Genomic DNA, 15,156 nt, shown 5'->3' with positions numbered 1-15,156 from the left:
TATGTTGTTGACTTATTTTAAGACAAAAATAAACAAAACTAGGCATATTTTAAAAACAAATAAATAAGCCTAGCGACTAAATAACCCTAGCATATATATATATATAAAAAAGAACTCGTGTTATAGTTACATACCTCAAAATTTGGTTCCACCGTATATACACAAATCCAAAACGCCCTTAGTCGCGCACGATCAAAAATATAATAAAACAGGACATGCTCTGGTTGGGTCGGACCAGATTGGGACTGGTTGGGTCGGACCGAGTGGGGCTAGTTGGGTCGGACCAGTTTCCTTCCTGCTGGACAGGACAGGAGAGGTTTTACTCCAGCCGTTTCGTTCCTGCTTCCTAAAACAAAAGAAGACGGAAAGACTTTTTTGATGAAAAAGACGAACACATATTGTTTCTCTTTTCATAGATTTCATTTCGCACAAATCAAAAAATATAAAAAGAATCAGTACAAGTACAATCCACTTCTCCAATCAACCAAATTAATTCTACCTCTCCTCCATTAAATTAATATCAATTAAATTAAATCAATTCTACCAAAATCAAAAGAAAAAGGAACATAAACACTTAGCTTAAAGATTGATTCCATGATTTCCTTGATGTAAATCTAAACCCAACTTTTGATTCAAACAGCATGTGTTAGCTTGTGTTTATCATCCATTTAAAAAGAAAAAAAAAATCAATCGCTCTGCGGTATAGCATCGGGCATGATAACGTTTTGGAGTAACAATTAGGTTAAAGCAAGAGATAGAGAAGAAGAAGAACATGGTATTGATGAAGAGGCATCAATCAGTTACATACATATAATGTTATCTTATATACAACAAAGGGAAGACCTATTCATCTAATGGACCGCACATTTATGGGCCACACGCACTATAACAGTAAGAGAGTATTACACATTTCATATGTTTAGAGCATCCACAGTGGGCGAGTATAACCAAAAATTTGGGATGAGATCGTAACGCAGTGGGACGAAGTAAAGATTAAATCCCAGCCAAAGATCAAATCCCAGATCATATTTGGTCGCGACTAAATACCAAATCCTAATATAGTCGGGCGTAAATTTAAAGTACGCTTGTTGCTGGGCGGACACCCAACCATCCGCCCGTTCACTTACTCATCAGGCGGGCATCAAACCATCCGCCCCATTCAAAATGAAATTCATCAGGCGGACACCCAATCATCTGTCCGTTCACATTTCGTCAGGCGGACACCAAACCATCCGCCCCATTCAAAATGAAATTCATCAGGCGGACACCCAACCATCCGCCCGTTCACTTACTCATCAGGCGGACACCAAACCATCCGCCCCATTCAAATTTCAGGCGTAAACCAATTTTACGCCCCATTCAAGCGTACACCAAATTTACGCCCGTCTTCATGCGTAAAATTGTTTTACGCGCGACCAAATTTGGTCTTCTCCCCATAACGTCACAGTACAGATTAAACTCATATTTAGTCTTTTTTTTTGTCTTTGATCTTTGAGTTTAGTCGTACCATTGCAATCGCTCTTACATGATTCAACTCTTTGAAAAAGAGTGGGCCGGGGGAATGTATTTATCCAAAATGATTGTATTTGGCTATTCTATCAGCCTCACTATATGTTATCTTCTTATACAAAAGAACAAGTCACTGCGGGGAATTTTTCAGCATGAATTGCAATTATTAGATATATGTTGTAATCAGCGTTTACTTTTGCTCAGGCTACTGTCAGAAAGGTGTATTTTGGATATTGCAGGCGTGGCGTGGGGATAGATATTTTGCTTCCAAATATGGTCTATCATCTAGATGTGCCAAAGTATTATATATAGCATCTATGCTGGGGCTATGTCTTCTTGGCAATTGGTATCTGACCAATGAAATTGTTCCGTCCTGAATATACAATAAAGAGTTGAAATGTAGGATTTGGGACAGGGGCAAGTTGGCAACTTCTGAGTTTAGTCCATTTCTTTTTTCCATCGGCAGTGGGTTGTAAATAACACAACATTTCTTCCAAATATACACACTTGCAAGATTTAATATTGAGAATATTAATTTGAGGAGGCACAATTAAAAAAAAAATAATAAAAAAAAATAACTGACAGAAATTTGTTGCGAATTTTCCTCCAATGGTCGTTATGCAAGTGTGCTGGTGGTACATAGGACAATTGATACGTGCACTCTGCATCGCTCTATCTCCAATTTGAAGTATGCCTTCCAGACGTCTTGCGCCCAACAATTCAATAATAAGCGAACTTTTTGCTAGCGGTACTAACGAAGCGAATGATGGTCATTGTGTATTCATTAATTTTCTTAGAAATTTACCCAATAATTTTTTAGAAATTTGAGTTTCCTTTCCTCCCAAGATTGCTAATTAGCGTTTCCTCCCCAAATAAATTGAAATTAGTGTTTCCTCCCCTTGTTAGTTTTTCCGTCCAAACCTCCGTTAGCTGAGTCAGCACCTGTATATGCGTGGCATAAATTGTACACCTGTTTCTTGATCTGACCAAAATACCCTCGACTAATGAATTTACAGCCGATTTGTCTTGCAAAATCGATTAAAATACCTTCCTACAAGTAGTGAAATTGATTTTCTGGTGCGTATCAGATCACCAACAATTGATATCCATCAAACGAACTCATCCAACTCTACTAGTATTCTAATCAACAAACAAAAAATGCAGACCATCTGATTAAAAACCAACTCTTAATATAAACAAACTTCTTCATCTCCTCGCTTCCTCAACACAGTTACAGACTAAGAACACCAAATTGGGTAGAAGTTTTGAAGTGTATTGCTTCCAAAAAATTTAATTGAGTATGCAATATGAAATTTTATGAATTCAAATTCATATTAATATTCAGAATTTGGGTGAAAATCTAGAGAGGAAAATTGTAATTTTTTTCGAGAACAAACCCTAGTTTTTGGGTGTTTCCAATCGAATCATCAAAGGAATAATGAAGTTGAGAACCGTATTAATGGAAAATCGAGAAAGAAATAGAAAGGGGATGTGACGTGGGTGACTGTTGCTTATTTGAAAAGATTTAGTGCCGGAAAGAAAAGGAGATTAGAAGATAAGGAGAACACAGAGAAAATGGGTTTTGTTGGAGGATTCATATTTTTGGGTAATCCAGAGGAACTAGAAGATTGGAGTCGTTGTTGTTGGATCGAGTTGGAAGTGAAGATAGAGAACAAGGAAGAGTTCATGGGTTCGTATTTGATACCGAGGAGAACAAAAAACAGTGGTTTGAGTTTCTGTGGAATCTGTTGCTAACGTAACTCTGGTGATTAATTATTGGATTTGAGATGATGAAATGAAGGAGATTGTGGAGGATTTAAAGGTTTATAAAGAATGAGAAGATGGGCTTATGAAATTGGTTGCTGCTGATAGAATTGCAATTTTTGTTAAGAAGACGAGGATATATTAGGGATTTTACGAAAATAATTATTATATATTCCACGTGTACAATAATGCTGACTCAGCTAACGGAGGTTTGGACGGAAAAACTAACGAGGGAAGGAAACACTAATTTCAATCTATTTGGGGAGGAAACACTAATTAGCGATCTTGGGAAGGGAGGAAACGCAAAATAGTCCTACTTTGTTTATCCGTTCCATTGAGATTTACTGATATCTAATAATTATCTGAAAAATAAAACTACATTCGAAGCCAAAAAAATTAGTGTAATTGTTTGTGTCTAAACACTTTTTCTTTTTGTGATCCCACAATTATAAGAACAAATTAAGTTTGATAAGTTTGTCGTTCCTTTCCATTTCTTTTCAAACAAAATCATTGACACATGTTATAAAATTAGGTATATTTAACTTATAATATAGATCGTATACATATATTTATTTTATCGAAAATCTTTAACTGAAGTAAAAAATAAACAAAATTAATCGGATACGGCATTGGAAAATTATCCTGCTGTATATTGGTAGTTTCATATCCGTTCCACTAAAACGAAAATATTTGATAACATATGTGTATCAGGTATCTGAAATTTTGGATCATATCCTAATTTTTGGAGGAGATTTTAATGTGATCAGATTTTGTGTCCGTGTTATGTTCGGACATTTTTGTTCTTTTAGCCGTGGGGTTTCGCCTCGCCTCGTCCCGGTTTGTTTTGGTAAAGTTCGGCTTCGCCTCGCCGCGTCCCGGTTTGATTTGGTAAAGCTCGGCTTCGCCTCGTGCCCGTCCCGATTGGCGTAATAAATTCACTGGGTTCATTATACTTATCATATGGGTAAAAAAAGGCTACATGATTGGGTAAAGATTGGAGATACCGACCTAATCATATATTGATAAAGCTCGGCTTCGTCTCGCCCCGTCCCGGTTTGATTTGGTGAAGCTACTGTAAGTTTTTGAAAATTATTTGGACCATGAATTCATATACTACTATCAGAAATTCATATAATGCAAACTACTGTAAGTTTAATTTCCCAAAAAGTACATAGATTAAGTATTGTGCCAAGACTGATAGTATATGTTTCCTCTAGTTCTTATTGCAGACACATACATATAAAGTAAAAATCAACCATGGTTCTTTGTATATTCTTCTCATATGCACGAAGATCAAAGTGACCTTGTCTTCACATAGATAAGAGTATAAACTACAATGAAGTGCTACACTGACTCCAGCAACGGCACCACCAACAATGTCTGGCACCTATAAGTCACACCATGAGAAAAAGATAAACCTAGATACCACCACATTTAAAACATACACCATTCAAATTTCTGATTTTGAGGATATGTTTGATTGTAAGATAATCCAATGAAACTGAGACTAATAAAAACTGCAGCTTCGTACTGTTAATTTTATTCATTGTTGTTTACATAATGGAGGTGGTCGTACATGGATATGAAAACTATATAAGTGCTACTAGGGGAATTAGAAGTACATCTTTGTTCCCTAGATTATGATGGTTGACTTACGCTTTTAATATTATGCAATCTCCTTATCACAAACATCAAAATTATGTTGTTATCATGAAATTAGGATCTTATAATACATGTTAAGAGGTCTCAAACTCATATTCATCAGTTCCCTAGCTTATGAAGGTTAAATAACGCTTTTAATATTCCGCAATCTCCTTACCACAGGCATTAAAATTCTGTTGTCAATTATCAATTATCAATCACAATAAAATTCTTTTAATATTTGTATGATATCAATGTTTAAAAAAAGGGAATTCAGGTTGAATAAGTAAAAAAGTTAATGCAAAAAAATGAAAATGAAACTTACCATATCTCATCATAGCATTTTTTTTTCTCGTAAAGTTAGTTCTGCCTTCCATGCAGAGAGATCTTTACGATCCTTCTGCAAAATGAATATGAAAAGTATCGGCTAAACCATACACGGGAACATACATATACTTACGTATTAGTAACCAACAAAAGAAAATAAGATAAAGTATCCATGAAAGCTAAAAAAAAAAGATGGCTTTGAATAGCTTATTTCAAAGAGCTTTTGTCATTTCTATACCTTTTTTTTTCTTCTGTGAAACAGAGTAATACCTGAATGAAGAATTTTGAAGAAAAACTTGTTTCACTACTGCACCACTCATCTGAAAAATTGGACAGACTTCCAATTGGAAAAAAATAAACTTTTTGTAAAGAAAAGAGTTTAGTCTTATTGTTATTTATCAAATGTAGATGAACTACTTTATATATAATACTGGCAAGAAGGAGTTCCGAGTCATGAGCTAATGGTCCCAGTTCAAAACATCAATGGGAGATGTTAAGTCTCGACTAATATATTTAGTCGAGAGAAATCATTCTAGTCCTGAAGTGGGATGTCATTTCCATGGGAGTCCTCTTGCATATATCTTCATCTTGCTTCTTACGAAAAAGCTCTTTCATATTGCTTGCTTTCAGTTGATCTAATCTCTGAACTTCAGCTTCGTCCTAGAAATTAACATACTGTAAGTAAAAAATATGTTACCTTTTAGTGTTTCAAGTTAATAAATTATAAGTATCGAGGGATCATGGATCAAAGAGAAATCGTGACATGAGATAGAAATTTAACGTGGTTTGGTAAACTCGATCTACGTCCACGGACAAAAACCCGAAGGGAGAAATATTATTGATCACCAGTTTTGATGTCACTGGGATGATTTACAATTACAATGGCACTCTTTATTTATAGAGTGAATATGTAAATAATTAATTAATCAAGATATTATCTTATTCTTGAGTATATCTTAATTAACTATAACATATCCTAATTAATTAGAATATAGAAAATATAGGAAATTAATTAGATACTTTCCTCTATAGAAAATAAGCTAAATTACATAAGATCTCGTATTCGCGTAAACTTAGCTTGATCTCTGTCAATCTTCTGTATTGCTTGATCTACGTCGATCCTCTAGTAACTTGAGTCTCGACTACTTCATTTTGACCTTTGACGTATGACTTGAGTCTTGGTCACTTTACCTTGATCGTTGACTTCATCTTGAGCTTGACCACCTCGATATATTCTAACACCCCCCCGCAAGTTGGACACGGAGAGAATCAAAGTGTTCAACTTGAATACTGACTTAACGAACACAATCTCAATCACGTATTAGGTGTTATCTATAAATTCTTCGATATCTTGATCACATTTGGAAGAAAGTGATAAAAAGTGTTCTCGTCGAAGTATATTTGATCATCTATGTCACTTCAACTGAAAAGAATCGCTAGAATAGCAATGGACAACATTATTTTTATGAGTAACGACATCAAACATGAAATCAAAAAGAAAATAAAAACATTGATTGATGTGAAAAATAAAATTTGAATTTTGAAGCGGAAGCGGAAGCAACTTGAGCGGATCTCCCCGCTCTGATACCATGTTAAAGTCTGCGGGCATCCAACTCAAAACCAATTGGCAATGAGTGGAGCGGCCCTTCCATATTATATTTTAGGTTCATTATGCGGAAACTAGGGATGTGGGACTATTTGTCCTTTCACACCCTCCCTCACGTGTAAGGCCAGTCACTCGGCCTAACACGTGGACCTACGCACGTGTGGGTCTTGGGTGTGCAGGTGACATCGGTCACGGTCCACCCCACGTACAGGTCATACGAGTGACCAGTCATTCGGTCACGGGTGCACATGTGCCCACTCGGGTCACGACGGCTACTAATTCGGCCTACACCCCGCGTATGGGACCTAGATCTGATACCATGTTAAAGTCTGCGGGCATCCAACTCGAAACCAATTGGCAATGAGTGGAGCGGCCCTTCCATATTATATTTTAAGATCATTATGCGGAAACTAGGGATGTGGGACTATTTGTCCTTTCACACAAGTAGATAGTAACAGTACCTTATGGATTATGTCAAGCGTCGGGCTTCAGGAGTTGATATTTCATCTACTGAGATTGATATATATGTACTTGGTTACATGAGAAAACATAACTGATGGTCAATAAATAACAAAATCAAGCTGCACCTAAAGCCTGGTGTAAAACCTAAAGAACACATAAGCATAGACAACCTATAAGATTATAATTCTACTAGGGTTTATAATCAAAACTACGATTAGTTGATGAGTATGCCGAACGAAAATAAATTGGACAGTAAAATTAGTAAATGAAAAAGAAGGGGAGTTTCTTATGTGAATCGAGAGCTAGGAAATCGTTAATGAATTAAACCCCAAATTGATGAAGATCGGAAGATGAGAGGAGAAAATCTACATCTTTTCAAGAAGAAATATAAAAAATACATCGGTATTGAGATGCACTCTGGTACAGTTAATCAATAAATAAATAAAAAGTAAAATTTTAGTCTAGGGTTTTTATGCGTTACCTTCTTCTTTTATTCCTCTTCGTCGTCATCTTTTTGATTCTGGTCTGGCTCCTAAAGCACAAAGTAGAATCCCTGAAAAAAATCAACGAAACTGCCTTCCAAGTTTGAATAACCACCGGTTTCAACTGATTTCCAAGTTTTAATCTCAGCACTTATCCATTTCCTCCTCTAAACACCAGATTCAATGGCAGAACCTCTTAAGTTTTGTACGAAAGATGATTAGGTTTTTTTTTCCTCTCGGAGATTTTTTTTTTCCTCACAGAAGTTTATGTTTTTTTTACAAACCCTTGACCAATAGATTGTTGCCAAGTGTCCTCTCCAGGTTTAACGTGAGAACTCTTTTCTCAGCGATTGTGGCCCTCTCGAAAACTCACTATTCTCTCGTTGAACGGTGACGCTCACCATTCAACATGGGGGCTCCAATGAGTTAGGATTTTAAAGGAGTTAGATAAGATTTTTGTATGAAAGGTCTTCTTCTGGAGAAATTACTGCAGGCATGACAAAATTTAACAATTTCATTACAAGACAATAATTGTTTGACTTGCCTCTGAATGGTGCAACCTTTACTTGGACCAATAATCAAATTAACAACATTAGAAGCAGATTGGATAGATTTTTAATCTCAGCAGTTTGGGAGAAGTATTTTCCAAGAGTAATGCAGCAAGCCCTTCCAAGACCATGTTCTGATCACAACCCCATTGCTCTCTTCTGTGATGGTGTGAAGACTGGTCCAGGTCCATTTAGATGTGAGTATTTCTGGTTTACTCATCCTGATTTTATTTCTTTTATTACTGATCTTGGTCTTCTTTGTCTGTTACATGGAGTGTTGGTTTTACAATCTGCAAGAAATTGCAACTTTTGAAGCAGCTTTTAAGAACCTGGAGCAAGCAAGAATTTGGTGATTTGGACAGAAGAATGGAGGAGCTAGAGGATATTTTTGTCACTCTAGATGCTGAGGAGAATTTACATAATGTTCTTACTGAAGAATAATGTGAGACTATATTGAATGCAAGGCAGGAATATTGCAATCTGGAAATTCTTAAAGATGAGAAATGGAGGGCTAGAGCTAGAGTGAATCACATGAAGCAGCAAGATGACAACACTAAGTACTTTCACGGGTTGGCCACATATAGAAGAAGAAGAAGTTATATTGGAGCAATCAAAGTAAATAGGGAAATGACAACTACTGAGTCAGAGATCAAAGATGGTATTGTGGCTCATTTTCAAAACATTTTTCAGCAACAATCAAACAGAACTGTCACTATGGAGAATATGCATTTCAACAGCATTTTTGAAGAGCAAAAGATTTGGATTGAAAATGAGATTTCTGAAGAAGAATGCTTGGCAGCTATGAAGAGGTTAGGTCAAAACAAGGCCCCAGGACCAGATGGGTTCCCAATTAGCTTTTATGTGCTTTGTTGGGACATTTTGAAGAAGGATATCATGATGGTTTTCAAAGAACTTCAAGACAGAAGTTTTTTGGATTGGAGACTAAAAAACACCTTTTTAGCTCTAATTCCAAAAAAGGAAACTATTGAAGAGACTAAAGATTTAAGACTCATCAGTTTGATTCATGGTGTCTATAAAATAGTTTCTAAGGTTCTTGCAGATAGATTTAAAGCTACATTGCCAGGAATTATCTCTTCTCAGCAAACTGCCTTTATCAAAAAAAGGCAAATTTTAGATGGAGTCCTTGTTGCAAATGAACTTATAGATTCAAGAATCATAAGTGGAAAGGAAGGTATTATTGTAAAGGTAGATTTTGAAAAAGCTTTTGACCATGTTAGATGGGACTTTATTGAAGAAATTCTGGGTCTCATGAATTTTGGTGTCAAATGGAGAAGTTGGATAAAATGAAGTTTAGAATATGTGAGATTTTCTATATTAATCAATGGATCTGCCACAGGCTATTTCAAGTTTAAGAAAGGAATCAGACAAGGGGACCCCTTATCCCCTTTCCTTTTTCTTCTTGTTGGTGAAGCTCTCTCATTCATGCTAAAAAATGCTCAACAACAAGGACTCATCTCTGGTTTTCAGGATGTAAAGGATGGTACTTTCATAAGTTATTTGCAGTTTGCAGATGACACTTTAATCTTTATGGATGTTGATATTGATCAAATCAAGAATCTAAGATTACTTCTTCTTTCTTTTGAGCAACTCACAGGGCTAAAGATTAATTTTGCTAAAAGTCAAGTGTTTGGGGTTGGTTATTCTGGTGATATGACTCAATTTTCTGAGGTTTTAGGCTGCTACATTGGTGCTCTTCCAACTACTTGTCTTGGCTTACCTCTTGGTGACAAAAGTGGTGGAGTGGCAAAATAGAATCTGATAATTGAAAAATTCTTAAAAAGATTAGCTGGTTGGCAGAAATCTTTATTGAGTAGAGCAGGTAAAATCACTTTAATTAAGAGTGTTCTTGCCAGCTTACCTGTTTACTATATGTCATTATTTGTTATGCCTGTCTCAGTTGAAAAAAGACTAGAAAGTATTATGAGAAAATTTATGTGGAATGATAACAAAAATAAGAGAAAACTTAATCTTGTTAAGTGGCCAATAACTTTATATAAAAAGAGAAGAGATGGAGGTTTGGGTATTAAATGTCTGTTGAAGATGAATAAGGCTCTTCTGACAAAGTGGTTGTCGAGATATGCAAATGAAAAAGAAGCTCCTTGGAGAGATTATAAAAGAAAAAGTATGGCTATGAGATGCATGGATGGTTTTCTAAAACTCCAAAGAAATCTTATGGTATATCTCTTTGGAAGGGCATTATGAAGTGTGAAGATACTTTCAAAAATAATATTCATTTTAAGGTTCATTTTGGTAACAATGTCAGCTTTTGGAAAAATGTTTGGTTGCTTGATATTTCTTTGCAGGAAAAATTCCCTAATCTTTTTGCAGTATCCAGACACAAAGACAAAACTGTAGCTGAAATGTTTGTGGAAGATTCTAACAACTGGAATCTGAAAGTTCCAAGAAGAATGAATGCAACAACTATAAGAGAGCTTGAAGATATCCAGAGAAGTCTAGAAACTTTTACTTTCAACAAGGATGATGCAGATGAAATTAAATGGACTCCAAACAGCAAGGGAGATTTCTCAGTCAAAACTGCATATGACAAGCTTAATCATGAAGTTGAAGACCAAAATCAGAGGTATTTTTTTAACTATATATGGAGTCAGAAAATACCTCCTAAAATTAGTTTTTTTTCTTTCGACTCTGGCTGATAAGAGTCTACCAACAAAGGACATGCTCACAAGAAGAGGTATGACTGTAGACCAAACCTGCAGCTTTTGTGATGAAAATGAAACGGTCAGTCATATATTTCTACTGTCAATTTGAAAGAAAAATTTGGTCTCATTTCCAGAAGAAGTTGATTAGGAATTTGTTATGCCTGATGACTTATTCACTATGATATACTTTTGGAATTTATCACTCAGTTCTTCTCAAGAGACTCAGGTATGGAGGATGATTTCAATAACTATCATTTGGTGCATTTGGTTGGAAAGAAATTCAAGAACCATGGCAGATAAGGAGTGTAATGAAGTTGGGGTGCAACATAAAATTAAATACACTCTTTTTACTTGGTGTTTGGTGTTTAAGCATTTAGAGAATCCAACATATAGAGATGCTATGCTGAACTAGCTTCATTTGTATTTTGATTCTCTTCACTAGGAAGTGGTGCTTACTTTCTTTGTTTTTCTCTTTGTTTTTCTTCTTTTTTGTAACCTTTGAGGGTGGTACAAGAATTTTTGTACCCTCTCCTTTTTTGATCAATATATTTCTTTACCGATCAAAAAAAAATGACAAATCTACATTTCCCCCAACAGGCGAAAAAGTGCATACTTTGAGCATTTGGAGATTTTCCTTGTGGAAACATTCACCTTTGCTTATACGGTGGTTAACTAAAAACCTTATTATTTTCTCTATATATCATCATCATTAGACATGTTCAATGTTTGCCGAAATTTAGGCTGGGACCAAGTTTATCACTTTGATAAATCATTGAAAATATAACTTTACATAGACAACTTTCTCTGCTAAGAGATTGTTAAGATCATCGACATACTGAGCATGTTTTTCACAAAGATTTTTTATCTTAGAGACTTGATTATTCAAAACCTCAGAAAGATCTTCATTTTTTTTAAATGATATCAATTCTGATTCTGAATCATAATCATCAGAGTGTATAAATAACTGATTTCCTTACTAGGTGAAAATATTATAATTTCTTTGCCTTTGGTTCCAGAAGAATCAATTAAGGAATCATCCTTAGTGGTAAAACCTAAGCACTTGGCATACTTAAAGCATGAGGAAACCATACTTGTGTTAGAATGTTGCTCGATCAAACTCGCAAGTTTTGTTATCTCGAGTTTGTAATCAACATTAGATGCATAAAACTATATCTTGATTTCTAGTGTACTAAAGTCAAGCCTCGGACTATGATTGGAGTATGGTAGTTGGTATCAGACATCATGAAATAACCCACGAAGTTCGAAGACTGAAGAACAAACAAAGACATTTGCGAGAACTTCATCAACATGTGAAGACCGAACCATCCTATTTACTCACGACATTTACCATTCTATTTTATGAGAATATGTCATAGGATTTTACTAGATTTAATATAACAAAGAAGAAATTTCGAGTCAATCTTGTCTTGATAAATCTCTCAAAATATGATTCAATCAATGGATGTTCATGAACTATTTTTTTTTTCCGAGTTGCTTATTTGGAAATTTGGGCAAGCAATGATATTTATTATCTATGGCATTGGGAATGTTTGAAATTATTTAAAGAGTTTTTACAGAACATCTGATTTCGGCGTACTAGGTAGGTACACATACCTAGTATACGTACCATATTGATCTGAGTTGTGGAATGAGGGGACGTACGCATACCCAGTACCCGTACCCCTGGGATCTGAGTTTGCAAACGCCCCAAGTATGTATATACAGTGCGCGTACCCTTTGAGGCGGAGTTCGTTGATTGTCCATAGTTATGAATACCTACCCAGTTCTTATTTAAGCAGAGGCTCACAAACTGTTTTACAAACATGTTTCACTTTGCTATAGCTCTCATAAACACTTTTAGGGTAACTTTTTTCACAAAATCTCTTGAACTTGTGAATCATGGTTTAATCCTTGCGTGTTATTGAACACCAGTTATTCTCAGAGGTTCAAAGGCTACTTAGCCATTACGAGCCATCATTGTGCACAGTTCCAGAACCCTGGACCATAGTGTATATTCTTATGTGTAACTTCAAAGCGGACATCTTACACGTTTACGTGGATTCCTAATGAAAATCTCATCTAAACTGAGAAAGTGTTTGCTTGAATTATAAGTAATCCTAGCTTGAATTCAAAGCTACTTTGAGTCCTGAAAATCAATAAATAAAGAGACCCACGCAACATGATTTCTTAATTACCAGCACTCTTTTGTCATAGTTGCTTGCTATAGTTGTCCTATATAACCTAGGTTCTTTGTGAACTTTATTCTAGGTCACGACTTTGAAGACTTCACTTAGGGATTCGTGAAGCCCGATCAGACTATCTTTTACCTGATAGTTCGTGTATCCGTATCTTGTTCTTATTGATCTTTGAGGTTCTAGTATTCTCAGATCAGGAACGAGATAGATAAAAATCGCAAAGTTTTCTTCGTATCGGACTTTGTGATTCCTCAAGATAGATATCTAAATTTTTCTTTGATTTGTTTGGATTGTTCATGCTAGGTGGTTAGTAATCCAAGCTTCTAATGTAACTGAGTGTAAGTGTTCGTGATTCGTGAGGTTTCCTGGAATTTATCTATTACAAACATATTTCAAAACCTAAATTAAAAAATCAAAAGGGAAATCAAGTATGCTTATCTGTTAGAGGCAGATTGGTATCAAAAGTCTTCACTGAGGTTGAAGCAACTTTTAGGATGTGAAGGACGTCGGCTAAGGGAATCAAGTGCGTAGAATCTTGCGAGGTTCAAGAGACATAAGAAACACGATTGTAACTGAATTTCCTGGATGTTTAATCCCGTTTCAACTATATTTCAGTCCAAAATCTGATAGTACGCTAGTATTTGTAGCGGTTCAATACAATGTGGTGTTCAAAGCTGTACAAGGTCCCGAGGGTTTTATTCAGGTGCAGTTTTCCTCGTTAACAAAATTTTTGGTGTCTTGTGTTTTTTCTTTTTCCACGTTATATTGTTTTATTTTTATAATACGAATATCGCAGATAGTACGTAATCAGTCTAAATAGGTTAGGTTCTTATTAATTGATATAAAAAACAAGACTCGTTATCATTGAAATATTCATACTTGTTTAGAATCCAGATCCTCTTGATTTGGATACGACTAGATTGATCTTGGATTATTTTTTTTGAGATCGTCCAAGAATTCTTCTGGTCTTCATAATCTTCAGGTCTTCGGAATAATACATGTATGTCTCAACATTCCTAGACTTTCTAGTCTAACCTAAATGAAGTTGACTCTAATATATTTAATCAAGCGATACTAATTGAGTTTTGATACTAAAATATGACAACCAAACTTGACACACCAACGTTGGTGGGTTCAACCAAGAAAAGTCCTAACAGATAAGAATCCATCAAAGGATGATTCCGTTTTTTTTTTTTCCAAATAATAAGATAACCATGTCTTAGAATACTTCTCTTTGCTCAGGTTAGCTACGTGCTTAAAGGAAGGGCTATAGGGTTGAGTCTCTCAATTAAAATAACACTTTGTCAAATTTGACACTAGTATGAATAGAGGAAACATTTTACCCCAAACTCAATAGGCCACTTGTTTAATTGAAGATGGGTTGAAAGTCTTTGCTATGCGACAAACTGTTTGCCTTGTGAACAAACCAAATGGAAAAGACAAACTATTTTCCTTATGGACCGACAAATGCTTATGGCAATTTTTTTCCTTTCTAATACGGCAAAGTTTGGCCCCAACCTCAACTTCTTTTTCGCAAGGCAAACCGTTCGCTAAATAGTCTCTTCAAATATCACTCCGGCTCCACTCTAGCTCATTGCGAAAAAAATAAAGTGTTAAAACACTATGTTCCATAGTCTCAGCCCCCACGCGTATTTAGCTCATGCAGACAACACCAAAAGAAAAAGACATCTTAAATCACATTATTCTTCAACTAGAAATATACTTCCTCCGTCCCACAAAAATATGGGTGCATTCTTCTTTTCAATAAGTACATACTTTTTTCATCCCACAAAAAAGTGGTGCCTTAGCCGGTGTCAATGTAGTACAGTGGTAAAGTCATTGGGTGATGATACCAGTGACCCGAATTCGAAACTCGCTAGCACTAAATTCTTTACCAATCAAAAAAAATAAAATGGTGCCTTAAATATTTCACAATTCTTA

This window comes from Papaver somniferum, chromosome 5 (assembly GCF_003573695.1).
Source record: "Papaver somniferum cultivar HN1 chromosome 5, ASM357369v1, whole genome shotgun sequence".
NCBI classification, from domain to species: domain Eukaryota; kingdom Viridiplantae; phylum Streptophyta; class Magnoliopsida; order Ranunculales; family Papaveraceae; genus Papaver; species Papaver somniferum.
This window is presented reverse-complemented; position numbering follows the sequence as displayed.